General features: G+C 38.8%; 1 long non-coding RNA gene across 1 annotated transcript; it reads right to left on the bottom strand.

The window, feature by feature from the left end:
- Positions 1 to 10,149: 10,149 nt before the first annotated feature.
- On the bottom strand, positions 10,150 to 12,904 carry LOC120916094. The gene is made up of 3 exons (XR_005743957.1): positions 12,801 to 12,904; positions 11,452 to 11,556; positions 10,150 to 10,185 (listed from the first exon to the last, which is right to left on the bottom strand). It is a non-coding gene; the product is annotated as an uncharacterized LOC120916094 (long non-coding RNA).
- Between the last annotated feature and the right edge of the window lie 5,667 nt (positions 12,905 to 18,571).

Here is an 18,571-nt window from a genome sequence, read left to right as displayed (position 1 = left end):
GTTTTGTCCGATCGTGTGTATGCGGCATTATGGCTGGCCCACAGTTATCATATGGTTCCTGGGCCGATCACAGCACCCTGTACCATGTGATAGCTGTGGGCCAATCACAGCACACAATAGTATTCACAGCTGTTATGAATGTGACCTATTCATTACAGTTCAAAACATTGATGTTTCATGACTGTAACAGAAATCAATGTGTAAAATAAATAAAAAAAATGCTCTAATGAAAGATGTAAAAAGAATTTTTGGATCACTATAGAGCAACAAATGTGCCCTGTACCGTTGAATAGGGCAATATGGTGTTATTCAGCATTACCCCTTACAGTTAAAACCCATCCAACGATAGGCCCAACTTTATGGACTGGAAATAAAGTATGTCATAACTCGAATTTCTCGACTAAAAACTCCCCCCTCTATCCGATAATAGGAAATCCAGAATTTCAGCCAGGCATGGATTCTCAAATATTTAAGAAATTAAAAGAAAATGGTAGATTTCAAGCCTCCCACTTTCTGGGAGAAAGTGGGTGGATGACAATAGGAGAAATAGTACAAGGGGGAGGGAGTTGTGGGATACCGATATGGCAAGCGCGACAGGTACGACATTTTCTGGAGACTCTGGGTGGTGCAGAAAAGTACAAACGAGCACTCACAAAATTTGAGGAGTACTGTGGAGGAAAGGAACCATTAGCCCATATAGTCGCTAAAATGTATACACTGCTGACTGTACCACCAGAAGACTTTAGAATGTCGAGCCTGGTCAAATGGGAGAGAGATTTAGGAGAAACCTTCTCCCCAATACAAAGCCAAAATATTATAAATTTAGCACTAAAATCTTCAAGATGTACGAAAATACAAGAATTAAATTATAAAATATTAACAAGATGGTATTATACACCAGCGCGTCTAAATATATTTTTTCCTGAAATGTCAGATAGATGTTGGAGAGGTTGTGGGGAGAAAGGGACAATGTTGCATACATTCTGGGGATGTCCAATAATACGACAATTCTGGGAAACGGTACGGAGAATTACACAAGAATTTACGGAATACCAGATTCCAGATGACCCCTCGTTTTTCCTTTTACATCATACAGAAATTCCTCCGGTAGGATATATGGGATCAATGATATGTCATTTGATAAATGCGGCAAAAAGTTGTATCGCAACAAAATGGAAAGACTCCATGGCACCTCCAATATCTATGTGGCTGAAAAAAGTAAGGAAAATAGGGATAATGGAGAAACTCCTCCCAAGAACAATAGATAAGAAAGAGCAAATTAAAATGATATGGGCACCCTGGGAATTATTTGTACAATCGGAGGAAGGCAAAAAGTTATTAGGGGAATAAGGATAAAGATTAACAGATGGAAGAAAGAAGGGAAATAGAAGAGAGATTATATTGCGCTCGGAGGGAGACAGCGGAGGGGGGGAGGGTCGATGTATGTTTTTTTTTTTCTCCTTTATTATAATTATTATAGTCATATTTTTAATTTTTTTTTTTTTTTTTTCCCGGTCTATGGATATCCACGGCCGGAGGAGGAGATGAGGTGGAGATGGGGGTCTAGAGGTGGGGATAAGAGGGGAGGGAAAGGAGGGGTTTAAAATGAGGAAGGAAGCGTGACAGGGATACTGAGGGAATTAGTCCATTATATAGAGAATATATGGATAATTAGGGTGGAGATGGAATACTCGGGGAAGTTGGAAATTTAGTTAAAAGTAGTGAGTATTTTTGTTTATTATATCTCTCTTAGGGGAATGGTCTGAATTTATCAGTGATATAGATATTATAATCTCCTTCGGAAAGTAATTTATGAATAGAAAATATAGTTGGAGAGAGAACAAATGTAATATCCATATATATGTTGATGTATAGGACTGTGCCTAGTCCTTTTCTTATGTTTTCTGTATCGCTTTCTTGCTCTTTGTTTTTGTTTTTGAAAAGAAACAAAATGAAAATAAAAATATAGAATTAAAAAAAAAAAAAGAAAGATGTAAAAAGAAAAAAAGTAAAAAAAAAACACTAATAATGTTAAACAAATTTATCACCATCATTAATCACCACCACCTCAATTACATGATGATGCTGTCCTGCACTGGTGACACTATGTACACAAAAACTTGAGGAAAAAAATGATTTCATTTAATTTATTCATTTAAAAAAAATTGTGTCAAAAACTACAACTTTAAAAAACTGGTCATTCCTCCTACTTAATACCCCAGATTGTCTGCTTTCCAAAAGTGTGATTTGGGGGGTATTTGTACTGTCCTGGGTATTTTAGAAGCCTCAAGGAATGAGATTCATCAGTATATCAGGATTGATCAATTTTCAAACATACATACCGTATTTGCCGGCGTATAAGACGACTGGGCGTATAAGACGACCCCCTAATTTTTCAGCCAAAATGTTGGTTTTGGGATATGCTCGCCTTATAAGACTACCCCCTTCCTACTAGTCATACCTCGCCTCACGGTGCCACCATTACATGCCAGACTGTGCCCCATTACATGCCAGACTGTGCCCCATTACATGCCAGACTGTGCCCCATTACATGCCAGACTATGCCCCATTACATGCCAGACTGTGCCCCATTACATGCCAGACTGTGCCCCATTACATGCCAGACTCGCTGTGCCCTTACCTTATCCCAAGACATGCAGAATCGCGGCCGTACGTTTTTTCAAAAGCCGCGCCTCCTACGTCTTCTGTTCCGTGATAGGCGGAACACTCAGCTTCCCAGGAGGCACTGTGTTCAGTGTTCGCCTATCACGGAGGCCCTCTCATCCGAGGACGAGAGGGCCTCTGTGATAGGCAGACACTAAACACAGGACGAGAGGGCCTCCGTGATAGGCGAACACTGAACACAGTGCCTCCTGGGAAGCTGAGTTTTCCGCCTATGACGTAACAGAAGACGTAGGAGGCGCGGCTTTTGAAAAAACGTACGGCCTCAATTCTGCATATCTTAGGATAAGGTAAGGATGTTAGGTTACCGGCGTATAAGACGACCCCCGACTTTTAAGAAGATTTTAAGGGGTTAGAAAGTTGTCTTATACGCCGGAAAATATGGTACTGTATCAAAGTTTGTAGATGCTATAGCTTTTACACAAACCAATTCATGTACAATTATTATTTTTTGGACCAAAGACATGTAGCAGAGTATCTTTTGGTCCAAATTTATTAAGAAATTGGATTTTATTGGGTATGTTTTAAAAAATGGCAAATATAGTTTTTTTTTCATTTATTTTTTCATCTAGTATAGCAAAAAAAAAAAACTGTGGCCATCAAATACCATCAAAAGAAAGCTATATTATGTGAAATTTCATTTGCGTACAATGTTACATGACCACACAATTGCCAGTTAAAGTAGCACAGTGCTGAATAGAAAAAAAATGGTCTGCCCATGGGATTACATTGCTGGACTGTTTTTTTTTTATTATGTTCATTTTAATAAAGGACTTGTCCCAAGCTGTCTTCTGGCATTTTTTACATTTTCACACTTTTTCTTAGTGAAATGGTAGGGGTACAATGTACCCGTTACCAATTGACATAGGGGGGCCAGGATCTGGGGGTCCCCTTTGTTAAAGGGGGCTTCCAGATTCCGATAAGCCCCCCAACCACAGACCCTCACAACCACTGGGCAAGGGTTGTGGGGATGAGGCCCTTGTTGAGGGCATGTGGCCTGGTACGGTTCAGGAGGGGGGGCGGTCTCTTGCCCCCCCCTCTTTTCCTGTGGTCTGCCAGGTTGCATGCTCGGATAAGGGTCTGGTATGGATTTTTGGGGGAACCCCACACCTTTTTTTTTTTTTTTGGTTCGGGGTTTCCCTTAATATTCATACCAGACCCAGCATGGTAATGGACTAAGGGGGAACCTATGCTGTTTTTTCAATGACTTGTATCTGCATTCCAGGGACCCGACAATTCATTATAGCCACAATTAGCTTTAAATTACTTTTTTCCTTTAGAAATATCATTTTGTGCAGGGACTTTTCTAAGCACGGGAAACATGCGCTACTTTACAGGCATACTATAGACACCCCCCAGGTACGAAATTTAAAGGAATATTTCATTTTATTGTTTCACTATAAGCATTATTAAAATCACTGCTCTCAAAAAAAAAATGTTTTTAAAACTTTTTTTGTATTGATACATGTCCCTTGGGGCAGGACCCAGGTCCCCAAACACTTTTTATGACAATAACTTGCATATTAATCTTTAAAATTAGCCCATCCCTATTCTCTACGTTATCTTTTTTTCCATAGTAAGCCCCATGCTAAGGTCTTTCTATAGCACAATAATTTGCCCATTTTTCTGAAGAGGATATTACATTTCATTGATGGATTAACCACTTCCTGCCCGGTCAATAGACAATTGACGTCCGGGAAGTGGTTGTGTAATCCTGACTGGACGTCTATTGTTTACAAGCGCAGCCCCCCCCATCGGATGCTCACACTAGACCACAGGGAAGCCGCCAGGACCACCAGGGAAGGGGGCAACATGTGGATGGCCAGGTACATCCCCCATGGCCATCCACATGTAAAAAAATAGGCACAATAGATGCCAATCAGTGCCCACAAATGGGCACTGACTGGCAACATGGGCACTGATTGGCAAAATAGTAAATAAACAAGTGCCACCCCTCAGTGTCCATCAATGCCACCTCTCAGTGCCCATCCATGCCCAATGCCCACCTATCAGTGCCCATCTGTGCCACCCATCAGTGCCACCCATATGTACCCATCAGTGCCACCCATAAGTACCCATCAGTGCCACCCATAAGTGCCCATCAGTGCCGCCTTTGAGTGCCCATCAGTGCCGCCTATGAGTGGCCATCAGTGCCACCTATGAGTGCCCATCAGTGCCGCATACCAGCGCCACCTATCAGTGCCCATCAGTGCCGCCTATCAGTGACCATCAGTGCCACCTCATCGGTGCCCATCAGTGCCACCTCATTGGTGCCCATAATTGAAAGATAAAACGTACTTATTTACAAAAAAATTAACAGGAAAAAAAATAAAAACTTTATTTTTTTCAAAATTTTCTGTATTTTTTCAGTTGTTGTGCAAAAAATAAAAATCGCAAAGGTGATCAAATACCACCAAAAGAAAGCTCTATTTTTGGGAACAAAATGATAAAATAAAATTTGGGTACAGTGTAGCATGACCGCGCAATTTTCATTCAAAGTGCGACAGTGCTGAAAGCTGAAAATTGGCTTGGGCAGGAAGGTGCGTAAGTGCCTGGTATGGAAGTGGTTAAAGACCGTAAGAAAATGTGCAGAATAACTCAAGGCCTAAATTCATTGTTTCTTTCAGACCAAACATTTATCCTTTTGGTTTTGTATTATGAAACTGACATTTTAGTGCCCTTTTTGACACCAGCAACCAAACATTATAAAAAGATTTCAAGGTGAATTGGAAATCAATAGGAAGATCAATGGCCTTTGATCCAACATCTGCCCCAAGCTTTCTTTGGGATTGAGGATAAGCGTTAAGCAATTTAATGTGGACTAAAGGCACTAAAATATTATTTTACTTCATGAAACACAAACACTGATGCAGAGTGAAGCAGAGCATCCTTTGTATCAGTTATTTTTCTAAAAGTGAGGCATTGAATCTGTAGCCTCTGTAGACAGAGTCATGAGACATGATGAAGGAAAATGTGATAAATAGTCAATAAAAAAAAGGAAAATCTTTGATATGGTTCCCATCAGAGACAAACACACTCTCAATAGAGAAGTAACCATGAAAAATGATAAAACAAGTCTGTAAAGAGCATGTGTGATTGTTTATATAGAAAGCTGTTAGACTCAAACTGTTTTTTTAGAGTACTTAGCATGGAGCACAATATGCATAAACATAACCTTGGATGATAATACATTGCTTATCTATTATAAATGCAATTATCATATACCCATATATATTTGTTCTAAATTACAGAGTACAAATTGAATTCAGATATGCACTTTGTCCATGACGGAAAAAACAAAAGAACCACTTTAATCCACCCTTCCCCAGCCGCACATACTCATTTTTCTTTCACTCCTAGCTTTTCCTTTTAGCAGTTAGAAGCAGAAGATGGTCCTTTATATAAACTACACGTAACCCAAGTTACCCACTTCCCCTTGGTGGACGTCATATTAGAATGTCTTTGACTTTCAGATGTTAACCCGAGATGATGCCTGCAGCTACAAGCACTGAGTGTCATCTCTTGTTCCTGTCTCTTTCCTTTGCTATCTGCAATCAGTTAATTCTAGGAGGTTGTGTTGACCCCAGACAATCCTGGGAGATGATCCCTCCCCTATTCCAAGCACACAGTAGGAGATGGACAGCCTCAGCTATTCACCTTTCCTTTAGAAGATAGATAGATAGATAGATAGATAGATATATAGATAGATAGATAGATAGATAGATAGATAGATAGATAGATAGATAGATAGATAGATAGATAGATAGATAGTGGGTATTGGTAGGCAACATGAGTTAATATAATATTTCTGGAGTTTCTAGATATCTGTTTCCGATCCCCAAGATCAGCCAGGCTGATGCAGTTCCATGGTCTTAAAGGAAGATGGCCCAGGGCTCCTGGAGATGATATGGGCAATACTGCCACCTAGAGGCCAATACGGCAAGATGGTCAGTAATATAATATGTTGAGGAAGACTGCCCTGTGCACACTCTGATTCGTCCAAAACCGAGTAGGGCTGGCAATGGAGGAGGTTTGAATGTGGTGTGACTGAGGTTTGTAAAAAGGTCTGTTGCAACCAAAGAGCTCTCTTTTTCGCAGCAGGCCTTTGCATGAGCCTGTAGGCTCTGCCATCTTGAGACTTTGCTCTGAATGCTGGCTTGGGCCTAAGCCATGTGGCCCAGAGCTAGCTCTTTTTAACACCTGGAGACCAGCCGATGAGTCTATTCTAGAGGATGTAATAAGTAGCTTTGATGATTGTTGTTATATGTTGTAGATATCTGCTGTTTAGTATATTCCTATTTTCTTGGTTAATAAATGTAGCATTGTTTACTAAGCATATGTGTTTGTTATATCATTGTGATTATCCAACTCTTTAGACTAGCCAAATTATAGGGATAGGCAAGTTAATACATATATGCAATAGTTATAAAGGTTATACTAGAATTAATATTATTGCATAATTTACTTCAGTGGGGGTGTGTCCTTTCCCTCCACTCAGTTATCAGATTACAATGAACACTCCTCTTTATTCTGTACAGTATGTGACATTAGATCCCTTCCCCCTGCCTTTTATGCTGAGAAAAAGCATTTGATCTGTGTGTTTTAAAAAACTATCTAATACATTGAGTCATGGGTGTATGAGTTTTTTACGGCACCAAATATAATTGAAACACCAAAATTAGTATATAAAAAAAAAAGATTGCATCTTTATTACAGAACATAAAACCATATCTCAAAACATATACTGTAGGCTTAGACCTTGGGGGAAGAGTAGAATTGTGTTTTTGAGGTTTATGCACACTTACAATATTGACATCAATCTGAAAGTAGAATCAGTACCCAATACACAGTCATTAGTGGGATCTTCGTCTCTTTTTTCATCACTTTCATCAGTATCACAGAAAGTTAGATTTAGTACACAGGGGGGTTTACTTTTTTTTCCTTTAAACATTGTTATGAAGGTGACAAAAATACATTGGGGTTAATTTACTAAAACTGAAGAGTGCAAAATCTGGTGCAGCTCTGAATAGAAACTATCAGCTTCCAGCTTTTTGTCAAAGCTTAATTGAGAAAGCTGAAGTTTCCCCAGGTTATTCCTTCTTCTTGTCCCAGCTTGTGTCTCCAAAACAGACCTCTTTTTCCTGGGAGTTGTTCTGGTCTGAGCCATTACTCACCTTGTGCATCATTGTGGAGAGCATATGGTGGCCGTCAAATGGGGCTGCCCATGTGGAAGTAAAATATATTTTAAATATATTTTAAAAAAACATTCTTAATATATTTTTCTCAAATATATTGCCATATATTTGAAATGCTACAATTTTGGCCAGATTCAATATATTTCAAAAATATATTTCAATATATTTGTGAATATATTTTGGAATGCATTGTGAAATATGTTGCAAATATATTCATAAATATATGTTAAATGTACTTCTGAATGCATTTAGCAATATATTTATGCAACCATAAATATATTGCAATGTGCATTTTGGAATGCATTGTGAATATATTCAGAAATATATTGCTAAATGCATTCAGAAGTACATTTCACATATATTTATGAATATATTCACAATGCATTCCAAAATGCACTTTGCAATATATTTATGGCTGCAAAAATATATTGCTAAATGCATTCAGAAGTACATTTAACATATATTTATGAATATATTTGCAACATATTTCACAATGCATTCCGAAATATATGCACAAATATATTGAAATATATTGAATCTGGCCAAAATTGTAGCATTTCAAATATATGGCAATATATTTCGGAAAAATATATTAAGAATGTTTTTTTAAAATATATTTTAAATATAAATGTAAATGTACTTCTGAATGCAAAATTTTAAAAAATACATTCCTATTACATTTTGAAATGCTGTGTATTTATATATTGTATTTTATATATTGTAGGCCTATAAAACTAGCAAACATTTGGAAAAAAAAAACAATAACACAGTACAATACACACAACTTTATTATGTAAATATACAAAAACTACAACACAGGGAATAGAAAGTGGTGTTAACTGTGGTAAATGACATTAATGACATAAAAGTTTGTGGTATTCTGCTGAGGTTCCTGATGTTTCCCTTCAGGTGATATTTCAACGCCGCAATTTTTCTCGTAACAGCGTCACTGATCACAGCTTATGAAGTCCCAGGAAATTTTGCCAAAGTAGCAGCTTTAAAAAGTAAATAGAAAATATTAGACTTATTAGATTTTCCCTGTGAATCAAAAGTCATATAAGACCCTTTTCACACTGCAGCGATGCTAAAGCTCCGGCGGTTTTGCAGTGTTTTTGTAGCACTTTTTAGGCGTTTTTTTTTTTAAAGGGAAAAAGTCCAGTTTTTAATGCGCTTTTAGGGTGCTTTGGAAGCACTGCCCATTAATTTCAATAGGCAGGTGCGTTTTAGGAGCGCTATTTATAGCGCTCCCAACCCGCCCCAGATGCTGCTTGCAGGACTTTTTCTAATGTTGCGCAAGCGCATCGCCCCAGTGTGAAATGACTCATTGCACTGAAAGAGATGCAGTTGTATGAGCTTTTTAGAGGCTATTTCTAGCGCTAAAACGCCTGAAAACTGCCTCAGTGTGAAAGGGGTCTAACAGATGCAGCTGAGTAAATAAAACTAACAAAATTAAGCATGTATAAAAACATCAAAATATTGTAGACTTTTCAAAAATCAGTATAAAAATCAACATCTTGCCTACAACTTGCCTTATTAGTTCAGACTACTACCAGACTGAGCAAGATATCTCATTTTGACACAACAGTCAAATTGGCTTACAGTCTACATGTCAAAAGTGGAGGTTTTCATAGGGTTTAACTGTACCCGCTTCTCTCCATCTGTCAGCCGCTTGGAGGCACCGCCTTAAAGGTTACTTTTTATTGAAGTGGTTGTAAAGACACAAGGGTTTTTACCTTCATGTATCCTATGCATGAAGGTAAAAAAAAAAAAAACTTCTGTGTGCAGCAGCCCCCCTATACTTACATGAGTCCCCTCTCGATCCAGCGATGTCCATGAGAGCCTTGTCTCTCCAGGGACTTGCACTGCTGATTGGCCTTCTGTAGCGGTGGGAGCTATTGGCTCCCGATGCTATAAATCACAGCCAGTGAGCGAATTAGGAGATGGGGCCAAGGCAAGGCTCAGTGTGTGATTGGACACACAGAGCTCTGGTTCAGGAGCACTGGCATGGGACCTGAGAAGAGAAGGATCTGAGCTGCTCTGTACAAAAACCCTTACACAGAGCAGGTAAATAGGAGTTGGACATGTTTGATATTTAAAAAAAATACGTTTTAATGTTTCGGTACCAAAAGAAAACCTACCTGTTTAGGCCTTGAGTACGACACTTGACAAGGAGATGAGCTCAACTCTTCAGACGGGACAGAAGGTGATGCACACGATACACCCACACAGGATGAACTTCCACCATCATTCTTCAGTACTATTAGCTGCGCTCTTGTGGTTTTCAAAGTATCCATTACGCCAGGCAAATCTATGGAAATGCATAAAAACTTTTTAAGTAACATAATGGCCTATTTTCTCACTATATCCATACATTTCATTTGTTAGAAATTGATGACTTGTGGAAAAATGTACTTTTACATGATTAGAGGGTTTTTCTCCAGTCTGCTGCTGACCCCCCCACTAGATCAAAAATATTCCAGGAGGGTTTCATCCAAGTTAAAAGTAAGGATGTTCCACAAAACGAAAATCCTACTTGTGTATATAGTATGTAGTTACCTGAGTGCACTCACTGATACTATACTGAATGTAGTACAGTAAACTCCCAGTTGCCCAACGATCCCCATTGGTACTGTTGTTTCTGGTTGCTTGAGAGCTAATAGTAACTCTCAAGCATCCACTTCCCATGGCACCCTGACCCCCTCCCACTTAGCAGCTAAAGGGGGTAGGGGCTTGGGGGCAGGGTTTTACCACCCCCAAATTCACATGTGAATGAGCCTTAAAAGTGCTATTGCCAAATGCAACTAAGGGCTCATTCACAAGTGCGGTATGCAATGCTCCAATGCGCCTCTGAGAAATTCTGCAAGGTGGTGAGGAGGCAAAATGTTAACACCAATAATTGCAGTGAAAGGCACGTGATTGCAGCGCGGTAGTACGGCAATTATAGGTTTTAGTCAGGTGTGAGGAGGCAACATTGGAAGACACTGTGCCCTGTGATCTTTGACTTCTCCCATGTTGTTCAGGTAGATCTCCACCTCTCTAAGGATGCCTTACTCTGCCTTAAAACACTGTAGAATGAAAGGGCAAATGATTGGTCAAAGAGAAAATAAAGATAAAAAAAAAAACATAAGGCAGCAGTACTGGTGGAATAACACACAATAAATAGATAAAAATGAATTAAAATAAAACAATTTTACCAATACCAATTCACATTGAAAGATTGGCATCCAGGGGCTGATATGCCAAAAACAGTGCACAATAATTAACAAAAACAAAAAATCAGAGTGCACAGAAAAATTAGTATATAAATTCACAAAATGAATGTCCAATTATATGTATAAACAATGAGAGGTTAATACGCCAAATCGGTGATCCCAAAATTGTATGCCAACAGCACACAATTGGCAAACCAAACCTCAAAAGTTCTTAATGATATCACCACAAAACTCAAACACTGATGACCAAATGAATAATGAAGGATGATGCAGATATGATGATCAGGTACAGTGCCAGTTGAATGCGGTGATATATAAAAAAACGGAAGGTGCCCACCATCGTAATTAAGTTGTCCGCTTACCAAAGGCAAGTTGTCTCGGTTGTCGGTTTTCTTCTTCCAAGTGCTTATTCCGGTTTTCCATTCACCAGTTGTCAGTCTTGGTCAGGTGCTTTGACAGCGGCCCATCTGTCAGAATCCCCCAAAAAAAAAAAATATATTAGCTTTCCACCTCCACACCCCCCATCCACCCCCCCCACACACACACACACCCCAGACACCGCTAACCTCTTTCTGCACAATTAATTTGATGGCAGCTGAATGTAAACAGCAGGTAGTGGGGGGAACCATAGCCAGACTGCCATTGGCTGTTTCAATTTTAAAATTAGGCTGACTATTGCGCCCCCTTCCCACTGCCTGCTGTCAATCAGCAGAGGAAGACCTGAAGAAGAATGTTCTCCTTCAAATCCTCTCCTTTGCTGATTGACAACAGGCAGTGGGCGGGTGTAATAGCCCACTAGCTATTGGCTACTGCAATTTAAAATAGTCAATAGCAACCTGGTTATTGATTCCCCTGCTATCTGCTCTTTTTTCCTGTATTCTGACAGTGGCCAGTGGCTGTTAGAATACAAAAAAAGGCCTAGGTGTCAACTGATATCAGGCTACTTCTGGGGCAGCTGGATGTAAACAGAATATCAGTACCTCATATTGTTATCGGCCTGAAAGGTGGCCCATAATTGGTATCTGTATGGAAAAATCCATATATGTTGGCACCTAGTAGCAGGGCAGATAATAATATGCAAAAGGGAAGGGAGACATAAAACATTGGTAGCACTGTGCCCTGACATTATAATGGGGTATATTTACTAAAGGCAAATCCACTTTGCACTACAAGTGCATCTGAAGGGGACATGAAAAAAATAAAAAAAAACATTTTTGCTTGTACATGATTGGATGATAAAATCAGCAGAGCTTCCCCTCATTTCAGATCTTCCCCTCCGATCTATAGCGACTGCATTTTCAAGTGCACTTGTAGTGCAAAATGGATTTGCCTTCAGTAAATCAACCCCTATGCTGCATGATGCGTGGATATAGAATGGAAGCCATATAATATTATATGCAGCAATGTGCACTGAAAGTATGCTACACAGTCACTGGATATAACATGGAAGCCATATAATATTATATGCAGCAATGTGCACTGAAAGTATGCTACACAGTCACTGGATATAACATGGAAGCCATACATATTATATGAAGCAGAGTGGCATGCTGTGGAAGAGGAGCTCTGTAATATTACATTACTGTGCACATGCTGCATGGTAACTGTGAATGCACACAGAATGAGAACTATTCAGCAGGAAATAGACAAATAAAACTTAACTCATGCACCAAACTGTCACAATTCTAATATTATTTAATAGAAGACATACCTTTAATCCAGGAGAATCCATCCAGAATACAGAGTGTCTCCACCATGCCATGCTTTCCCTTTCAGACTAGGCCTTACAGGAAGTGAGAGGTGAAGGTTCACCACCTCTCTGGTTCCCACCCAGTTCACTTCCTGTCTTCCTGTATTATGATAGAAGTCTGTCTGTTTGAAGAGTTTTTCCCAGGGCAGGATTTACATATTGGAAGATTGAAGGCACAGAAATCACAGACCCACATCCCAATAAAAGGAATGAAAAAAAAAGAAATGAGAAAAATATTTATACATGTAAGTAAGTGATGGGAGAGGCATTATATATATATATATATATATATATATATATATATACACACACTGTATCTTCATTCTGCTATATGTGTGTGTGTATATATATATATATATATATATATATATATATATATATATATATATATATATATATCAGATATACTGTGTGTATGTATATATATATATATATATTATATACACACACATATACACATATATACTGTGTATACACACACACATACACACACAAGAATGCAGCTCTCATCACTTACATATTTATCTTCCAGCCCAGCCTAGTATTGGCACATGACAACAGTGCAGCTTGGGCAGGGATATGACATTTAAAGCGAAGTTCCACCCAAAAGTGGAAGCTCCACTTATTTGCCTCCCCCCCCCCTACTTTGCCACATTTGCCACCTTTCGGGGGAGGGGAGCAGGTTCTTGTTTTTGACAGGTACCTGTCCCCACTTCTGAGAGATCTCGCTGCGGTAGATGCGTTTCCGATGCTTTTCTGCATGCGTGTTTTTGATGCATTCCAGGGCATGTTTGGTGTGTTTTTAAAGCATTCCAGTGCATTTTCCTCCTCTTTTTTTCTTAACCTTAGATAAGGACATGTGTGTTCCAGTGCATTCTAGTGCGTTTTTGATGTGCTTTACAGTGTTCCATTACAGTCCAGTGCAGGAAAAATGCAGCATGCTCTACTTTTTTTCTGGAACTGCAAGCACTGGTGTGAATTATGCCATTGAAAACCATATAACCTACTTTCCATGCAGACAAAAAAAAAAAAAAACGCACTGGACTGCATGTGGTGTGAATTGGCCCCTATAGGGAATGGCAGCAGCAGCACCCGAGAGCCAATGGAAACATAGGCTGGGGTACCAACATCGCTGGATTCCAGGACAGGTAAGTGTCCTAATATTAAGTCAGCAGCTGCAGTATGTGTACAGTATGGGGGTTATTTACTAAAGGCAAATCCACTTTGCACTTGTAAGTGCAGGCGCTGTAAATCTGAGGGGTAGATCTGAAATGAGGGGAAGATCTGAAATGAGGGGAAGCTCTGCTGATTTTATCATCCAATCATGTGCAAGCTAAAATGCTGTTTTTTTATTTTCCTTTCTCCCCTCGGATCTACAGCGACTGCACTTCCAAGTGCACTTTCCTTGCAATTTCAAGTGCACTTTGCATTTGTAGTTTGCACTTGTAGTGCAAAGTGGATTTGCCTTTAGTAAATAACCCCCATTGTGTAGCTGCTGAGTTTTAATTTTGTGCTGGGGAGAACTTTAATATCCCAATTCCTTTTATTTGGCTGCTGGAATCACCCTTCGGCAGGTACTATGTCCAAACAATGGACTGGACTTAGTATAAAAAGAATATACAGTATATATACTATATATACTATATTGCCAAAAGTATTAGGACACCTGCCTTTACACACACATGAACTTTAATGGCATCCCAGTCTATAACAGATTCAATTCCTCTGGGAAGGCTGTCCTATGAGAATGTTTGACCATTCTTCCAGAAGCACATTCATCCCAAAGGTGTTCTATCAGGTTGAGGTCAGGACTCTGTGCAGGCTAGTCAAGTTCCTCCACCCCAAACTCGCTCATCCATGTCTTTATAGACCTTGCTTTGTGCACTGGTCCAAATCATTTGGTGGAGGGGGGATTATGGTGTGGGGTTGTTTTTCAGGGGTTGGGCTTGGCTCCTTAGTTCCAGTGAAGGGAACTCTTAAAGCGTCAGCATACCAAGACATTTTGGACAATTTCATGCCCCCAACTTTGTGGGAAGAGTTTGGGGACAGCCCCTTCCTGTTCCAACATGACTGCACACCAGTGCACAAAGCAAGGTCCATAAAGACATGGATGAGGGAGTTTGGTAATAATAGTGCAACTACTGATTCATGGATTAAACAGAACATTGATGATTTATATCCGGAGTTTCTCTCGGTACCCTGTAAGCAGACAAGACCCTTGTACTGTGGAGGTGGATGTCTGTGAAGGTTCTCATTTATTCAGGTCAATCAATAAATCAAACTAACTGGACTTAGGCCCCTTTCAGACGTTCGCTCCGCCTGTCCGTTTTTACAAGTCCGTTAACGGACTTGTAATACATCCCTATGGGATCGCGTCCGTTAGCGGATGGAGCATCCGCTAGCGTCCGCGTCCGTCGGGATCCGGTTTTCGGACGGAAGAAAACCCTATTTTTCTTCCGTCCGGCGTAACGGAACTGATGCAGACGGACAGACGGTCCGTCTGCATCCGGTTCCCCATAGGGCAGAGCGGAGCTGAGACAGGGCGGTCCCTGCACTGTGTGCGGGGACCACCCTATCCGCCGACAGCTGAGCGGGGATCCCGGCTGAGCCGACGGAGACACACGGAGCGGACCCAGAAACGGTCCGCTCCGTGTGAAAGAGCCCTTGCTGTATTTTAAGACGTTTTGCTGGTCCGCCGACAAGTGTTCTCAATTCAGAATGACATTCTTTGGGAATGGAAAGTGGATGCGAGAGGTTTATCTGCTTTGTATTAAATGGATTATGTGCTTAAAATCTTATAAATTTTTTTTTATATTTTATTTTAATTTTTGGTTTTTATTTTATTTTTTTATTTTAAAAGGAGTAAAACAAACCATTTTAAAATGGGAGTGGCTCTCTTATAAATGTATTCAGAATGTTATCTATGTCATAGTTACAAAAATGTCAGAAAAAATATATGTTGAAATGTCTTTATTAGACATTAAGGGGCAGATCCACAAAGATCTGCCCGGCGCATCGTATCTGAGATACGCTACGCCACCGTACCTTACCTGGCTTTGGTTCGAATCCTTAAAGATTTTGCGCCATAAGTTACGGCGGCGTAGTGTATCTCAAGCGGTGTAACGGCGCGGAATTCAAATGCGGCAAGTAGGGGGCGTGTTTCATTTAAATGAAGCGCGTCCCCGTGCCAAACGAACTGCGCATGCTCCGTTCCTAAATTTCCCGCCGTGCATTGCGCTAAATGACGTCGCAAGGATGTCATTGTTTTGACGTGGACGTAAATTACGTCCATACCGATTCACGGACGACTTACGCAAACGTAAAAAAAAATTCAAATTAAACGCGGGAACGACGGCCATACTTAACATAGCAGGTTTAACTATACGCCACCAAATAGCAGCTTTAACTATACGCCAAAAAAAGCCGACTAGAGACGACGTAAAAGAATGCGACGGCCGCTCGTACGTTTGTGGATTGTCGGAAATAGCTAATTTGCATGCTCGACGCAGAAAACGACGTGAACGCCACACAGCGGACGCCGAAGAATTGCATCTTAGATCCGAAGGCGTACGACGACGTACTCCTGTCGGATCTAACCCAGATGCCATCGTATCTTGTTTTGAGGATTCAAAACAAAGATACGACGCGGGAAATTTGAAAGTACGCCGGAGTATCAGTAGATACGCCGGCGTACTCGCTTTGTGAATCTGCCCCTAAATATTTTCAGAAAAACAGATTTTAAAAATATATTTTCTAATATATATCTTTGGAAAATACATTTAAATTATATTTTTGGAATGCATTTACAAGTATATTTAAAGATATATGTTCAAATGCATTTTTTTTATATGTTCAAAAATATCTGAAACATATATTTACAAACATATATTTTCACATATATGCCTTTGGAAAATATATTAAAATTATATTTTTGGAACACATTTACAAATATATGTAAAAATATATGTTGAAATTACTTTTTTTATGTGTTAAAAAAAATCTGAAGAATATATTTTAAAAATATATTTTCCAATATATGTCTTTGGAAAATGCATTTAAATTATATTTTGGAATGCATTTACAAGTATATTTAAAAATATATGTTTAAACAATTACTCAATAGCTATAGTTCATATCATAATTATATCCAGTTCCATTTATATCACAATATTCTATAATATTTTATATGAGTTCAAATGCAATAGACTAACATGATTGGTTTGACTATAACCTGCTTTAATGATTCCTTTAATATTCCTCATAGGATCTACAAATATTTATTGGATTTGTCTATGTTTCAAATACTCTCTTATTACATGATACCATTTTTATTTTTCTGTAATCTTTTATTGTCAATTGTATCTACTGTTTTCTCTTTACTTTAAACCCAATAAACTAATTTGACAAAAAAAAAAAAAAAAAAAAAATATATGTTTAAATGCATTTTTTTAGATGCTCAAAAATATCTGGCAAATATATTAAAAAAAATATATTTTCAAATATATGCCTTTGGAAAATATATTTTAATTTACATTTTTGGAATAGATGTAAAAATATATTTGCGTAGGCCAATATATTGTAAATATATTTAAAATATATAATTTTTTTAAATAAATATATTGGAAATATATTTTTCTTCCATATGGGTGACGCTGTTTCCGCATCAGATGGACATTATTTCCTCTCATGTCAGGTCAAGACAATTTTGGACAGTCAGCCGTGTCTGTTCGGGCAGCACCCATGTAGCTGCTGCAAATGGGGACTTCTCCATCTGCAGCACATTTTTTCTGGATGGGTGGGGGTGGGGGGCATACCTATTGGCTGAAGGGTGGTCCTTTGAAGGGTGCGGACACAATATAAAGGGTTGTTTAGTTAGAAATTTGTAGATGTTTGGTGGTGCTTTGGTGTTTAAGACCTCACATGAAAGACACTTTGCTCTATTTAAATGACATATACGTTTTCTCTCTTTCTTTGGGGGGACTAGTTATGGAAAAAAAAAATCACTCGAAGAGTGCAAATCCTCTCATTGGGACTTTAAGTTGGGTAGCTGTTAAATCACCTAGATAAATATATTGAAAAAGTATTATAAATGTTTTATTGAAAACGGTAAAGAAAATCCAATATAATACATAACATATCAAAAATTCTATATAGGCCAAAAAAAAAAACCCACAATGCACAGATGACAATGTATAAATAAATTGTAACAATACATTAACCAATTCTATCGGCATGGATATGACAATAGGAACCCAACGTTTCGAGGTTATAAAAGGTAAACCTCTTCTTCAGGGGTAGGTAGTTGTGTTAAAAAAACACTTATGTCTGAAAAAAAAGTTAGGAAGTTAGGAAGTTAGTTAGGAATTTGGGAGATGATATATGTTTTCCCCATTTGATTTATTCTTACCATCATGATGTTATACATATATTTGAAGTGTTCATAATTATTTTGGGGCATTCAGACTGGTACATACATTCACTTTTCTTGTGATTTATTTTCACATGTTTGTGTCCCTCCAGGTTGGACCACAAGTACACAGTGGTTTGCCAGAGTCCACCACAGTTGATAATAAGTGTAATGCGATAGAATACTATTTATCTTGTCTACCCATTATTTTATGTGGGTAGATTTTTCTGTTTAACCAATTAAACCTAATCCTCTTCAATTTGCTCCTACTTAGATCATATAGATCATATATATCAGGAGTGTCCAACCTTTTGACCTTCCTGGG

This window comes from Rana temporaria, chromosome 10 (assembly GCF_905171775.1).
Source record: "Rana temporaria chromosome 10, aRanTem1.1, whole genome shotgun sequence".
In the NCBI taxonomy this organism is placed as follows: domain Eukaryota; kingdom Metazoa; phylum Chordata; class Amphibia; order Anura; family Ranidae; genus Rana; species Rana temporaria.
This window is presented reverse-complemented; position numbering and strand designations above follow the sequence as displayed.